Here is a 16,778-nt window from a genome sequence, read left to right as displayed (position 1 = left end):
GATATGTAATTAAAGGCTCAAAAGTAATTTAAAATTTAAAAAGTAATGAATTGTAAAGTAAGCAACAGCAACCAAAATAGTACACGGAAAATCACCTAAAACATTAACAAACTAGTATCATAAGTAGATTTATTACCTGAAAATCAGAAAACTACCTAAAGTAATACACCAAACTTAATAAACAAGAAGGAAATCGTAAAGTTTTTGAAAAATAGATAATAGTTTAGTTCAGATTACTTTTAAATAACCGTCTTAGATGATAATCGTCAAAATAATAGTTACTTGAATTTCTCTATTTATTAGGGCAAGCTCTAAAATTTGTCTCCTTCTGACGTCCATCCTTTTGATGTTTTCAAGCTTTAAATTTGCTTTTTATACAAATAATAAACTTCAAAAAAGCTGTGTCAGGCAACTTTTTCTGTAATCGTGAAAAAGAGACAAAAAATGCTATCTGTAGAAACAAAAAACGGCAACGCAAAAATATGTTTTTAATGGAATAATGTTTGGTTATTTTAATTTTTTTTATTAGTTCATTAATTTTTTGTTCTTAACTGTCCTTTCAAACTGTGTTTCTAGCAGTTCAAACTTACAACCACCGCTTTTCACCCTGTATCTACCAAATTTCTGTTTTTTCAGGTCATTGGATAGGAAGTTTAATAAGGATTTCAAAAATGTGCTTAAAACTGTCATTTTCTCACTCCAAGTGGGTTTGACAAGCAATTTTGTTCCTGACTATCAAACATGTGCATCAAACTGTGCTCAAAACTTATAAAAATCAGGGTTAATGAAAGTTTTCTTGAAACAATAGATACAAAACGTGTTTTTGAGATTTATGACAGTTATTTTGACAGTGGTCATGTGACTGCCTAATTCAATTATCCTCCAGAAACCACGTGATAACTGTGACTAATGTCAAAACTGTCAAAATTTGCCTAGAATTACAGTTTGAGTACAGTTTTCTAAACAAGAAGTGTTTTTGATACTTATGAAAGTTCTTTACAATTTGTCAGAAAAGGTTTACTTCATTTTTTTTATTATTAATAAACCAAAATCACTAAAACAATAAATAACAAACCAAAACAACCTTTCATTGTCTTAATTAGACCTTTGAAATACTGTTTTTGCATTACTGTACCTTTTCAACATGATTTTGAAAACCAATTATAGACTAAAATATGTTTAAATTAATTTAGACAATATCTAACATGATTCAAACATTTCAAATACAACAAACAAGTTTAGCCAAGTTCACAGTTCGCACCATTTTTAATCAAAATTGAACAAACTCTCCATATATTCTAGAACATTTTTGGACTATTCAAAAATACTTAGCAATACAGTAACATTGTTTGAAAAACTTTCTTTATTATATATTATACTCGTTACGCGGTCGCTTTCTTTGCTAACAATTCCATTCAATCTGTCTGGCCGGAATTAAAAGAGGGTAAAAATCTGTCGGTCAATTATGCAGACGAATTTGCATAAACCATGTGGTCCGAACGTGAAGTGCCTTAAACTTTTAACGAAGCGAAATGGTGAAAAATGTGCTGATTTTATTGATAATACTTAATGACGAGGTGACGGAATGAATAAGTGAAAGGGGAAAAGTTACAATCAAAAAAATATCTGCTCCCTCGTCGGCTAAATTGAGGAAAAAGGGAGATGTAAAAAAAGAGAATTGGAGTTAAGGGGTAAGTGCGATTTGAATCCGTATGTTTTGATAAAAGAATCGGAGGAAGATAATCAAAATTGATTTTAAGATTGGTTTATCACGACAACGGCAAAATTAATTTGAAACGTATATTAAATCTGAAGGTTGTCAACTTTCCATTAGAAGAGTCAATATCAATTTTTCCAATGGTCAGATATTCGGAACGGTCATCTCATAAATCTTCACGCCGAGTTACCCCATGTTTTTCTTTAAGGATTTCTCCACAATCACTCCACAGGTCTGAAAGTTCCTGATAGGAAAAGAAACGGGGGTTTTATAACTGTTTCTGGTTTTTGGCATCGGTTGTCTGACCCTCTTAAAGCCCCTATTATACATCTCCTTTTTCGGACGCAAATGTGTTGGGCGGTAAATTATATTTTCAACCCCAAAAAATAGACTTTTGCTCCGTCAAATGTAGGATTTTACCTTTTTTGATAACTTTGACTGTTCCGATCTTTAATATAGCTTTTTGTGAGGAACAGAATTAAATGCACAGGTACATTTTTAGCTCCAGGACGTTATCCAGCTGATATTATATTTTAATTGATTTTATCTTGCGAATTGAGCATACAACGGTAAAAATTTATTAGGGTGTTTGTTCCGGAATGATTTCAATTAGACTGGTAATTTAAAGTAAATATTGCGGGCCAGAGCGTAATTTCCTTTGTTTTGTTTGAAAACCGACGTAATAAATATTTCAGATCTGTTTTGCTTTCATCAAAACATGAATTTTTGTGTGCACCAATTGTATATTTGTGTTTTATGTGTCGGTCAATAATTTTATTGGTAACAGTATTTACAATGCTAATAATTTGATTGACTAGAAGACTGATTAGAAAAATGTAAATTTATTCAAAAGACTTATGTGACAAGGATTTTATAAAATGTATTTAATTTCATTGTTAAAAAAACACAATTAATTTACCGGAAAATATGACTGCAGTGTTTTTATGGTTGGCGTCAAGTTTCTAAATTAGTTGCCATTGTCAACAACCGTTTATACGCAAATATATTATTTTATGCTGATTTAAGTTAGTCATGCAAATATTGCCCGAATACAGATGATAGATTGGAACTTTTGCTGATTAATATTACATATTTATTTATCCATATTTTAGAATAGTACAAAGTTTTGCGCTTTTTTTTGGCACAAAAAAACCTGTTAATACAAAAGTTATATATAATACAAAATAGATTATGACAAATGTAAAAAAATACAAAGTTGATACATTTTTAACGGAACACCCTGTATAATTTCTGATGAGTTGCTGAACGCTGAAATTGTAAAAGCACGTTTGTGTGATTGTGACAATTTAAATACTTAGCAAGCAACACTGTAAAGTTGAGTTGAAACTTTGTCAGCAACAGTGTGACCACAAAAATATAATTTTTAAGCTGGAAAAGTCTGTAAATTACATTTAAACATTTGGAAAAGCTGAAATTGTAAAAGCACGTTTGTGTGATTATGACAATTTAAACTCTCAGCAAGCAACACTGTAAAGTTAAGTTGAAACTTTGTCAGCAACAGTCACGTGACCAGAAAAATGTAATTTTTTACCTTGAAAAGTGCGTATTTTGATAGTGACAATTTAAATTCCCAGCTGGCAACACTGTAAAGTTGAAACAGTCATGTGATCCGGAAAATGTTGTCTTTAACCTTGAAAAAAATTCAGATATATTCTTGGAATCAGAAGTAAAAGATCTATCAACTAATCAGAAAATATACAAGGTGTTCTATTAAACATTTATCAACTTTGTATTTTTTTTACTTTTGTCATGGTCGATTATTTAGTTCACTAAGATTTTTTGGTAATTTACTAGAAACCGTATAACTAGCTGTATAACAGTTTTTTCTTATCTGCAAAAATAAAGTCGCCACAAGCTGTCTAAATATACGGACCAACCCTATATATTCTACAATTTTAATAATAAAAATCTAGATTTATAACATAACTAATCGGGTCAATAAACCTGCCATAAAGTAGTTATAATCAGATCAATCAATTGATTATTACTGTACCGGCATTTAATATGTTTGGTATCACCATAAATAATGTATACAAGACAAATCAGTATGATCGTAAATAATGCAGAATATTTGAACTAATAGCGCTACTAGTTTAATGCATCATTGTGCAACAACAAATTCAGTTAGTAAAAGTTACATTATTATAATAATTAATAACAATTTAAAAAAAAAACTCTCATGTTTTGTGCATTTAGGTAATATATCATAATATCGTTTCCGTTAGGATCTAAAACCCTATAAAAGGCAAAAAAGTACACTGACAAAATATATGTGCACATAAATCAAATCATTTGGAATTCCAGAAGAGTTAGATCAGAGTAAAAACTCTAAAAAATATTGCCAATCAATTGAATTATCTCTATTTGGAAACACCATCAACATTGTTTATAGGTTTTATGTGACACAAAACGCATTTGAACTATTTTTCAGACCAAATGTCGGATGATTTGAAAAATACCGCGCTAAAATATTTTATTTATCGTGTCAACAATGCAGATATTTGCGGTTAATGCTCTTCGCGTATTGTATTCCGGTGTTTTAAATCATATTTACTAAAACGACCTCTGCATGTCAACGAAATGGCCGCAAATACCTTTTTTGGTTTTCACTATAATGTAATCAAAACATTTAATATAAAAGTAAGTTTAATTAAATTATACGTACTTAGAGAGGCTTTTGTACTGCAATTCGGTCAAACTGCCATTGTCTCTACTGTCTATTACCGACCAACAATTTGAATGCATGAATACACAGCGGTTAAAGTATAGTTTATTGAATAACTGTGAAAGGTATTCATAAAATTCATTTGGTTAACAATACCACAGTGTAACATTGTTCGCACTTCGGACACTCCAATGTCGAATTGTTGTTTAATCGTCGGATAAACAGGAATTAAAATTGACGAAATGTTTGACATGTCAATAAACCTTTAACCCAAAAGCAATTTAAGAGGACTGAAACGTTTTCCCTGTAGGTTAATTTTGCACCGGTTTATAAGATCTCAACAAGGTCGAATTTTGTAGAAAAAAGGACACGTGCGATGCTCCAGGTAACTAGGAGCTTCATCACAAAAGTAAAAAGGAAAATGGTTTATGGAAATATCTCATGACTTTATGTCTAAAGCATGACTTCCAAGGTATTATACTAAAAAGTTTCCATGTGATAAATTATTTAGGTGGCATACTTAATTTATGGTTAAATTTTCCTGCAGCATGTATGCCGACTCGTTAGTATTTCAGCAACTACTAACATACTAAATGAGATGCATTAACGTACAGAGTATATTCCGCAGCGGCAATTACTTTTCCTTCAGTTTGCTGCTTTTTGTATCGTAATTTTAAGCTTTTTTTACTTTCGTTTTTGTCAATGTTTTCTTAAGAATTATTAATATAAATTACTTTTAACCAACCTGTTAAACCCTCTTGGACTGAGAAAATGACTGTTTTAAGCACATTTTTGGAATCCTCATTAAAAGACAGTATTAGATAGTATTTGTAATTTACTACTAATTGACCACTCAAATTTTCCTGGTGACCGGTAATTTACTTATCACTACTTCGAATCAACCATCCCTAAAATGCATTTTATTAAAATATTACTCTACTTTGAGTTTTTACCCTTGAAATTTTCTGTACAAGTTTTTAATGACGTCCCAATTTTCTATGTCTGTGAAAATCGTTTTCCTTGTCAAGATGATTTAAGAAAGTTTGCAAATAATAATAAGGAATGTGCAAAATTTATTTTTGTCACCAAAAAAGTTTTGCAGGTAGCATAAATAGTGACTTGAAAATTATGGTAATTTTAGCATTTTATTAAAAAGGGAAAAATTTTGGGTTAAAAAGATTGTCATAAAATGTATTAAATTTCCCATAAGACGTTTTGCTTTACCGATGCCCTTAAGAGTATATCACATAACTAAACTACTTATTTCTGAGCAAATGTGATTTTATACAAACTTTTTCTCAATTTTACATAAGATCTGTATATTAGTCACACTAAACCAAAAAACGGAAAAATCCAAGTTTTAGGATTAAGTAAAAGTTTTGGTTTTGTCACACCCCCCTGCGAGCCAATAATAAGCTAATTTGCATCTTTGGCGATTGAACAAAGTTGGAGCTTTGGACCCGATATACGTACCCTCTTTTAACCGCCTTTTAATTTTATATATTGCCAGCTTAAAGCGCTAAAGCGCAGTTGACAATAATTACAACTTTCGGAATTAGGGATAAAAGGAGATATTAAAAGCAGACAGTTGTGGCTCAACGGAATATTTTGCTTTTAATTTTCTTTCCGCTTATACCGTATCAGAACTTGTTTAGTCGTTTATAAATTAGGTTTTAGTTCATTATCCAGCCTCCTTCTAATAGTAATTAAAAATATATGAATGTTTTTGTTTTACCGTTTAGATTAACACAACCAGTTTTTTTTTTTTATAAGTAATCCCCAAGTTTCGTGAAAACAGTTCAAGCGAGCAATTCAGAAAAAAATTACTTTACAATGCCGCCAGCATTAGCAAGCAGACCGGCTGCTTTTGCTTCCCTTTTGTAACGATTATTACCGGTGGTGTTTTGCGAATAGAACATGCTATGTCAGTATTCAATTAAGCTTTGTAATAAAAGGAAACATGGTTGCTATTATTTTTTATTTTTTTCTTTTTATTTTTTTCTGTGCTACACTAATGCTCTCTCAATTTGCAGATATCCAAAACACATTAACACTGACTGAGCTTTTTCTAAAAAAAAAAAACAATTTGCGGGTTGCTTTGAAAGAGTTTTATGGAACGTTGTTTTGTTCTTTCTTAAACTCTAATGAATAAAATTAGAGTAAAAGGGGGTACTTTTGCTGATTATTTAAAATTACCTGGATAAAATAACTATTTTGCATATTAATGTTTGCTAAGCTCCTCTAATTAGAGATAGAGAGTATGAAGGTAACTAAAAGCTTCAACACGTTTTGTTTGAAATTACACATTTACTTAAAAGAGACCAGTTTGTAATTGACCTCTCTAAAATCATTAATATGACATGGTATTAGCAAAGCTTTTAGCATAAGTAAACTTTATTTATATGAATATGGTTTGGTGGCAAGTTTGAATACCAAACACAACCGGAACAGAAATTATGTTTCCGTAATCTTCACTGAAACTTAATCCCAAGCTTTTCATGGAAACGACTAATTACAAATATGGACATTTAAAGCATGGCATTATATTACGTACTAAAATTACAAGAGATTTGAAAGAACTTAGTGAATAAAATGATAAGCTGTGTAAACTACCTGCACGTTTGGGAGAGTTAGTTATACAAAACTATAACTGTATATAAAACTTGCAAATATGTATCACATCAGTATTTAATAATGTAAATATGTAACACAATAAATTGTTTGAATGCTAAAAGTAGGCAAAATTTTTTATTAAAATTTAATTGCAAGTAAATAATTTTTCTTCATTTTTTGATTGATTTTGGTACACGTGTCACGTGACAATTCTCAAAATGATTTCCATGAAACTATACAAGCCTCAACGTTACGAACATTGCAAGTAGACTATTTGAGACTTTGATTCTGGTAGTTTTATGGCTTGAATGTTCGTATTTTGACAGTTGTGGCTTACTGGACAGCTGTCACGTGATTTTGGAACAACATTTATATAGACTGTCACGTGACAAGTGTCAAAATAATTGCTATGAAACTATACAAGCCACCACGTTACGAACAATGCAAGTAGACTATTAGAGACTTTGATTCTGGTAGTTTTATGGCTTGAATGTTCGTATTTTGACAGTTGTGGCTTACTGGACAGCTGTCACGTGATTTTGGAACAACATTTATATAGACTGTCACGTGACAAGTGTCAAAATAATTGCTATGAAACTATACAAGCCACCACGTTACGAACAATGCAAGTAGACTATTAGAGACTTTGATTCTGGTAGTTTTATGGCTTGAATGTTCGTATTTTGACAGTTGTGGCTTACTGGACAGCTGTCACGTGATTTTGGAACAACATTTATATAGACTGTCACGTGACAAGTGTCAAAATAATTGCTATGAAACTATACAAGCCACCACGTTACGAACAATGCAAGTAGACTATTTGAGACTTTGATTCTGGTAGTTTTATGGCTTGAATGTTCGTATTTTGACAGTTGTGGCTTACTGGACAGCTGTCACGTGATTTTGGAACAACATTTATATAGACTGTCACGTGACAAGTGTCAAAATAATTGCTATGAAACTATACAAGCCACCACGTTACGAACAATGCAAGTAGACTATTAGAGACTTTGATTCTGGTAGTTTTATGGCTTGAATGTTCGTATTTTGACAGTTGCGGCTTACTCGACAGCTGTTACGTGATTTTGGAACAATATTAATATAGATCGTCACGTGACAACTGTCAAAATAATTGCTATAAAACTATACAAGCCACAACGTTAGGAACAAGGCAAGTAGATTATTTGAGACTTTGATTCTTGTATTTTGACAATTGTGGCTTACTAGACAGCTGTTACATGATTTTGAACATTTATATAGACCGTCACGTGACAACTGTCAAAATAATTGCTATAAAACTATACAAGCCACAACGTTACGAACAACGGAAGTTGACTAATTGAGACTTTGATTCTGGTAGTTTTATGGCTTGAATGTTCGTATTTTGACAGTTGTGGTTTACTCGACAGCTGTTACGTGATTTTGGAACAATATTAACATAGACCGTCACGTGACAAGTGTCAAAATAATTGCTATGAAACTATACAAGCCACAACGTTGCGAACATGTACAAACCATATTATTTAGGTTACCCTATAGAGAGCCACTATGGGTCAGTCTGTGTAATTTGTTATTGAAAGATCAACTTCCCCTTTCATAAACTAAAATTTATAGATTATTAATTCCCCTTTGACTATTTTCCCCATTTAATATTAAATTTTAAAACGAGCATTTCCCTGAATCGCAATTGCCCTCCAAAAAAAGCCTGATTTGTTTCATGTTATTGGAATAAGCATTCAACCATAATATTTTGGGATAAAAGTGCAATTTGAACTTTTTTTTGCGAGAAAACCGAGCTGATTTACTGAAACCGCTGGGAATTAACCGGATTTCAACGTTAAACTAATTGTAAAGCAAATAAATAACATATAACGAATTATGTTTAAAATTTATTAATATTGTATTAGTAGGAAATAATCGGATTACAGTTTTGGTAAAGCAAATTTTTGTTTTATCATTACCATCGTGTAAAATAAATTTATTTTTATTTTGATGTTGATTTGACTGATGTATCATTTAGAGAAAGAACTAAAAATTGTATGGTATATGCATTTACCTATACCTATAAATCAAGAATTATTTCAATGTAGCTCATAGTCCATTAACCATTTTTGATTTGAAAAAAAGCGTTTTTACATGATAGGCAGTTTCATTAGTATTCAGGATGCACTTGCTCGGACTTTCCCAATGAACCGTCGCAATTTCTATTTATCTGTCAAATGCGTTTTTAAACACTAATGACTTTCATCGGTACAGTAATCGCAAACTTCAAAAATGTGTCCCCATTAACCGATTTAGTGGTAATAATTTCAAGTAAGTAAATTCAATGTAATCGAATATTTAGGATTACTCGTTTGGCTTTAAGTTTTAACAACTTGCATTGAAATGCGAATCGAAAAGTTTCAACTTCACTTATCTAAGAAGAGCTTATCGGGGCATGCACTTTCAATATCAATCTTTCAGAAATACCATATACACCGGTTTACGAATACGAACTCATTTTCGACGGAAACATAAGAAACCTTTCAGAAATGATTTCTTTGATTTGCGAAAGCAGGTAATTTCTTTTGGCTACTTCGGAAATTGCTTTAATTTAATAGTCCTTAGGGAATGTGTAGCAAATCAGATCTGATGTATGTTTCGATTTGGAGAAATATTAATTTCTGTTTTGATACACTAGAATCTGATGCCTTTTAAACTTAGCATCCACCATAAAACGTTTATTTTAATTACTCTAAACAAAAACACTTTAAAATAAAGTGCAGTTTTCTGAATAATTCGTTGTAAAGAACGAGCACTACAAGTCTAAACAAATTGCAAACGCAATTAGCTTTAATTTAATTATACGCTGTTATTTCAAACTGGCTATGACTTTGTCATAATAAAAAAAAGTATTTATAATTGTAGTTTTCCGCAGAGAAGGTAAACTGGAAAGCAAGTACTTAAATTCGTGGGGAAAGTTGAAATTCCTACGCACCAACACAAGTAAGAAAGTGTTTGAGAGGGTTTACTTTATAAATGAATAAATTAGTCTACTAATTTCATCTCAACACCACGGATCTTCTTATCATCTTACTCGAGTGTCTTAATAAATAAACAAATTTATTCCAGTTTATTTAAATCCTGTCAGAAATACATGTTGACAAATTGTGTATTTTGTACCAAATAGAGTAGGATTCAACTAAAATAAATGACTTACAAGAAAATTTTTGTTTTTGAATAAATTTTATTGTGCAGCAACCATCAAATTTTTATGGCATGTTTAATAACCAACTAACTTGCAAATAATTTATGTAAAAGTAGAATTCACTTTATAAGAATGTTGTAAAAGTTCTGAGAGCTTGTCTTCGATAATAACAGTTAAATTAGTTTTGAGAGTTGAGCAAAAAGGTTTATCCCTGTTGCTAGCTGAATGACACAAATTCAAAGAAACTTATCAGAGTGAAAAGTTTTTAATAGTTAGTTAATTTCATTGGTTCATGTACAAGTTGCTCATTAAAGTGTTTTGTTAATTAATTTCAGCCTAAAAGATGTTCTGATGGATATTATTCTTTAACTTTCTCTTTCTGATCGTCAGAGAACGAGTCTTTGTCAAGAAAAAGCCCTAATTTTAATTAGATGAAAACATTTCTCAAACTGTTACTGTCAAAGGGTTTATTGCTGCAAAACCATTAGTTAAGGGAATCCGGCAGCTAAACTTCAGCTTTGTAGGATGTTTTCATAAAAGTTAACAAATTTGCTAAAGCGCTTTACAGTCAGCCATGCAATTTGCACAAATCAATTTGATTTAGTTCAACATGACGCTGTGGTACTAGTCCTAAACTTTCTTGTTAGCAAAATCTTCCTGTAACATAATGATGTTCTCGAGCGTGTCATTCTGTAAATACAAACTAAACAAACGTGATGGATATATATTTTCTCCGTATTGTAGAGTCCCGTTTATTTGCAAAGATTTGCTTTTCTTATATTTCCCCTGGTTACGGCAACACGTCTGTGTCACTGAAGCTTATTTTCTTTAGATCTACATTTTTGACTGTTACAAATATCACCTTTAACAAGCGCAATTTTTTGCGCTACTTCTGACAAATAATAATTAAACTTTTAAACTTAAAAAACAATCAGAGCACCGGACTAATTTGGAAGAAATATGAGGCAATCAAACAATGAACTAGAGTTTGCAGTTATTTTTTTTTTGTCAGGATGGAAAATTGTAATTGCACTGCATGGCTCACTGTTAAAACTTTATGGCAACTGTAGACTGTTGCGCATTTAGTTTATTGCTAGCGTTGTCGCAAAATTTCCCGGTGTTATTTACATGTACAAGTAAAGCACATGCTTGTTCCAGTTGGGAACAAAATATTTTCAATAGTTTTGGCATTTAATTTAAAACAACACATTATATATTTATGGTTGTACGTCACAGTCTAAACAAAACCTCAAGCGTATTTAAAAGTGTATTAAACGCTAACTTTTGAAAACCTAATCCTCTTGATGCTTATGAATCTCAACTAAAGCAATTTTGATGTTTTCTAATTTCTCTAACTGTTCATTTTGTTCCTACAATTTATGCCTGATCCTGCTAATCGAAAGTTCATTGTGTTACAATCTTTAAGAATGGCCTTTCCATGCTTTCTCGAGGGCTCGATACGTCGCGTCAATTAGATTAACACGGAAATCGATAGACGACGTTCACAACGGAGAAATTTCCTGGAGTTTCTTGAAAATTTTAAGTTAAACAGCAAAATAAGGCAAATAAAACTGATTACAATAAAGAGGTATTAAAAATCAACTTATCATATTGTTGAGCAAGAAGTGGAAGAGATCAAACCACCAGATATTAGACAAAATAAATTGATATAACTGAGGTGTAAAAATCTGAATTTTTGCATTTCTTCAGTGTCACAATTTGACCGGTACATTACTGGTAAATTACAAATACTGTGCTTCTGGCAGTTCAAATTTTGACACCGCTTTCTCCCTGACTGTACCAAATTTTATAGTGTTTTTTCAGGTTGTTGAATAGGAAATTTAATGAGGATTTCAAAAATATGCTTAAAATCATCATTTTCTTACTTAAGTGGGTTTTACAGGCGATTTTGTCCCTGACTGTCCTTTAAACCGTATTCATATTTCAGACCACAATTTAAACTGATTTAAATTTTTGTTGCACCAAACCAGTTTTTCCTTAATAACTGGAAAACCGTAAAAGTTACAAAAAAATTGCAAGAGACCAAAAATGCTCCTAATTAATTCCTTAACCCAACACCGTTTTTGCTTCCAGTATACAGGGTGCTAATGAAAATTATGGTGATTGACTATTTTTGGTCACCCTGTATACAATTCTTAAGATAGAATTTTTTGCTTGACACCCCTGGAAAGCGGAGCTGAAGACGGTTAATTTGAGTGATTCAGCCTCCCTGAACTCACTTACGGGGTGCTCAAATTTCAAACCACCATTTCAACTGATTTAAAAATTTGTTGCATCAAACCAGTTTGTACTAAATAACTCAGAAATAGTGAAATTTACTCAAAATTTGAAAGAGAACAAAAATGTTCATAAAGAACTGCTAACTTATCCCTGGAAGTTTCACAGTCCGTCAGTGTCGCTACTATACAGGGGATGCATTAAAAATGTAGTGATTCAGATTTATGACTTTTCAAATTAATGACAGCCCTGACAGGAAAATTAAAGCAAATTTGAGTTAGACCACACCATTAAAATTTACTTGTACAATTGGTAAATTTTCCTTTTAACGATTTTAGTCCTTATTTGCTTTTTAATGAGTTACTGCTAAAAAACTAGTGCAGACATTTTACTAACAAAGTGATGAAGGTGACGAGTTTTATAATAGGTTCTGACTTACATAAAACTTAAATTGTCAGTACAGTAAAAATCTGAACAACAAAAAACATAAGAAAACAATGAAAGATCCAAACTAATCTAATTGTAGCACATAAAACTTGTCCTCACTTTAATATTTGCAGGGCCAAGGTGTGTTGCTTAGAATGTAACTATAAAAATCCTCCCTGAAGGTGTCATAAATTCCTAGGTTCAATGTAAAAGGTCAGGCAGGCAAAAAAGCACTAAAACCGAATAGTTATTCAGTTCCTAGATATTTTGTTTTGGTTTAGAGTTATTATTTATATCCCTAGAGGACCAAGGAACATAAAAATATAATTCCAGAGTATATGAGGCAAAAGTTCATTTTAGATGTTGTTTTTTACTCCATACTGTTCAATGGTTGTTTGTAACATAGTACTGGAATGATGATATTTAGGTTATTTTAGAGCTTATTTTAAAACTATTATACTCTGAATCAACTCTGTTTTGAGTTTATCTGCATTGCTGATATAGCAGCAACTAATCCGTGCTTCCATCCCAAACTTTAGAATGGCTTTTTGTACAATATTTACGGGTGACGTACTTTAGAGCTACTGGGGAGTATTTTGCGGTTTTTATGACAAAAGGGGAGATCTAAAGGGCCACCGGGATTCAAAGTTGGATACTTGGAGTTTCGGTGTTTGGACTACGATCCCGTGAAGATATGGTACGTATGGTAAATAAATGAAAACGGACCGCTCCGGATGTATATTGAGCCACTTTTAATACAGGGGGAGCGTTTGTAGTTGTATGCTTAAGTCAGTACTTGAGGTTTGAATTATTTACTGTGGTAAGATGAGACTTTTACGGTCGTTTTTTGTAATTTGATTGCCCAACACTTCGTCCTAACACAGCCAATATAACTAGACAACACAGGAAAGGAGTTTTGAAATAATTAATGAATTTCTCCTTTACAGCTGAAGCCAATCCAATCAGCAAAATTTCAAAAACGTTTTATAACTACATCAGAGCACCTGAACAGGAAAAAGTTTCAAAAATGGGAAACACCGGGGTTCGTTAAGTTTTAATGAAATTATATTCCCACAGTATAAACCACTTCATAGGGTGTCCTCTTTGTCACGCAAATATTGAACGAAATAATTTTGCTACTCACACATATATTTGCAGCTTTGCTAATTGCTTAAAAAAATAAACCCTGTTAATCTAGGAAGAATCTGATTTATTTGATATATACGCTAGGAACAAAGAAAAATTGTTTAATGTTCCCACAATGCAGGCAGTGTGGACAGTGTTTCGTTAGGACTTAATGAAATTATGTTCTCTCATATAAGCTGGTTCGTACACTTGGTGCCATCTGTTTCTCGCCTTGAATGCTGGTCAGCATTCTCTGGCCTTTCGCATTCTGTTGGGGCTCGTTAATTATTAATTTAATGGAAGCCCTGACTGGGGCCCTGTACAATACATTTACAAATAGGGCTGTTAATAAACGAGTTAATAACCCTGTAAACATAATGATATTTTAATATATGCTTTATGACAGTCACAGTATATTCCCAACAAATTAATTTATACCCTAATTGATCACCAACTAAACAAGCTTCTATATGTATAACATTCATGAAATTTCCATAAATTTTTTTTTAATTAGTTTTTCATTGAAATGAACAGATAAAAACTGCCTTTTAGCCATTTATGTTGTATCGTATTTAAGTTAATATGATAACACTTTTGCCCACTGATAATCGAACCAAAAGATTTTTTATATGAAACACCCAGAAAGTTACTGTATAATAAAAATATTGGAGGCACTTGGCGGGGTTTTAATACAATTAAATTGTCCCCATATACCCACTTTATAACACGAATGTCAGTTCTCTACCATCTGCTTCGTGTCGGCCAGGAATCTCTCGCTTTTCGCACTCAATGCGGGATTCTTTCATTATTAATTTAACAGGATTTCTGACCGGACTGAAACGGTAAATTTTCAAATCACGCCGTTTATAAATAAATTAAGCCCTCAACCAACGCCGGTGATAATCTAGAAAATTTTATTTGAATGCTTATGCTCACATAATTTTTTGCTAGAACGACGAGGAATACGAATTTTTTAACATTATAAAATTTATAACTTCAGGATCAATAAACGTGCTCATTATGGAGAAGGTTAGATTTTTCATTACTCAAGTGTACAAGGTTATTCACTATAAATTACCCACCCCTTATCATCGTTATTATTTCTCGCAGAAAAAAAAAGTCATCAAAGTCATTTATTCGCAGTTTACAGGATCAAACAAACATATGATGCATTTTCTTAAATGGATCACACTGTATATTATTACATTTCTGAAAAGACGTGTTTTTCTGATTTCAAAAATATATAATACTTTATCTTTATCTTAAACCGTTATTGAGTTATAAAACGCAGAATAATGTAATTTCGGTTTTTATGAACAATGCATAAGTAGACACTGAAAATGACATGACAACTATTGTTATTGATAATTGACATTTCATTAACTAAACCATCAGAATGGAATATAGTAACAAAGAATAACTTCGTATATTTAAATGTTACATTGAAATTTGTTGTATCCTAGTTGTCCTACACCATCAGATCGTACGTTCTCTAATATCTACAGAAAAGTAAATATTACCTACAGTTCTCCGACGCTCTTATAGACCTTGATAATCAAAGAACTATCTAGCTAGACAAATTATATTATTTTTAGAAAATTCCGAATCTTCTATTAATACCGCTGCTGAGCAATTAAATAAAAGTTATTACAGACACCTTTACCAATTACAGATCCTACAAAATTTTCCAGTGCAGACTTTAACTAATGCTCAAAAAGAGAAAAGGCTAGACTTTTGTCAGGATATTCTTCACAACCTAAATGAAGATCCCCATTATTTTTCCAGAATCATTTCCTACGGCACTAATTTTCAATAGAAAAAATAGGAGATCCTGGGAAAATATAATAATTTTTTTTTACTTTTTTGGGTGGGTGGTATATACGAGCAGGATACCAACTTCAAAAAATATTTACAATGTGAGTATATGGATTATTGAATACATATTTTACGATTATTACACTTTTAATGCCGTTAGAGAGCATTTAAACAATACCTTTCCAATTTCGATTTGAATTATGGGACTATCAGATAATATGAGGACCCCCTAACAGTCCGGATTTAACTCCCATGGATTCGTTTTTCTGCGGCGTTCTAAAGGATATAGTGAACCACAATAATATTAACACTATTCAAGAAATTAAAGATCATATTCAATTAGAAATAAATAAACTTAATAACAATATTAACGTCATTCAGGACGTATTTCCTAATATTAGGAGACGTGCATCGAAAATAATGATGGTCACTTTGAACATCTTTTATAAAAAGTTTGACAGTTATTTATAAGTTTGTTTGTTGTGTTTTAATTCTTAAATTGCTTAAATAAATTTGTATTATTTATAACCAGTTTATCATCTGCAACACTGTTTGCCGTTTTCATGGCTACTTGTGCTCACATGTTCACAATACCGTAATTACATTTACTTATTATTGATTTATTCTTTGATTAATACCTCAGTACGATAACAATAAAGTATTATATATTTTTGAAATCAGAAAAAAAATCGTCTTTTTATAAATGTACTAATATACAGGGTGATGACTGACTGACTTTTGGATAGCATCTTAAGAAAAATCAGTTTAAATTCTACAATTTTCATATATTTATATACTTTTTTTTCTATGAGCAATAATAACGATGATAAGGGGTGGGTAATTTATAGTGAATAACCCTGTACACTAGCATAAGATAATTACGACAAGCTTTAGAAAAGCTATATATGGGTTAACGAGTAAATTTCCTTCCAAATGCTTTCAACTATTCAAGTTTGCTCGGTTGAAGCTAG

The 16,778-nt window shown here is 31.6% G+C and overlaps 1 protein-coding gene across 4 annotated transcripts in view; it reads right to left on the bottom strand.

Moving 5' to 3' along the window:
* LOC145738821 (cytotoxic granule associated RNA binding protein TIA1) overlaps nt 1-16,778 on the bottom strand; it is a 106,925-nt gene that overhangs the window by 76,339 nt on the left and 13,808 nt on the right. Inside the window, exon 1 of one of the 4 annotated variants that reach the window (XM_081993900.1) lies at nt 4,404-4,476. The exons of the other annotated variants lie outside the window; for them this stretch is intronic. The gene's annotated coding sequence lies outside the window, so the exon portion shown is untranslated. Of the gene's footprint in view, nt 1-4,403; nt 4,477-16,778 lie in introns of those variants that run through there. 4 annotated transcript variants of the gene reach the window in all.

The sequence above is a fragment of the Ips typographus genome, linkage group LG16, assembly GCF_016097725.1.
Source record: "Ips typographus isolate SLU linkage group LG16, UJ_Ityp_2.0, whole genome shotgun sequence".
NCBI lineage: Eukaryota > Metazoa > Arthropoda > Insecta > Coleoptera > Curculionidae > Ips > Ips typographus.
The sequence above is the reverse complement of the archived record's forward strand: the minus strand, read 5'-3'. Positions and strand labels throughout refer to the sequence as shown.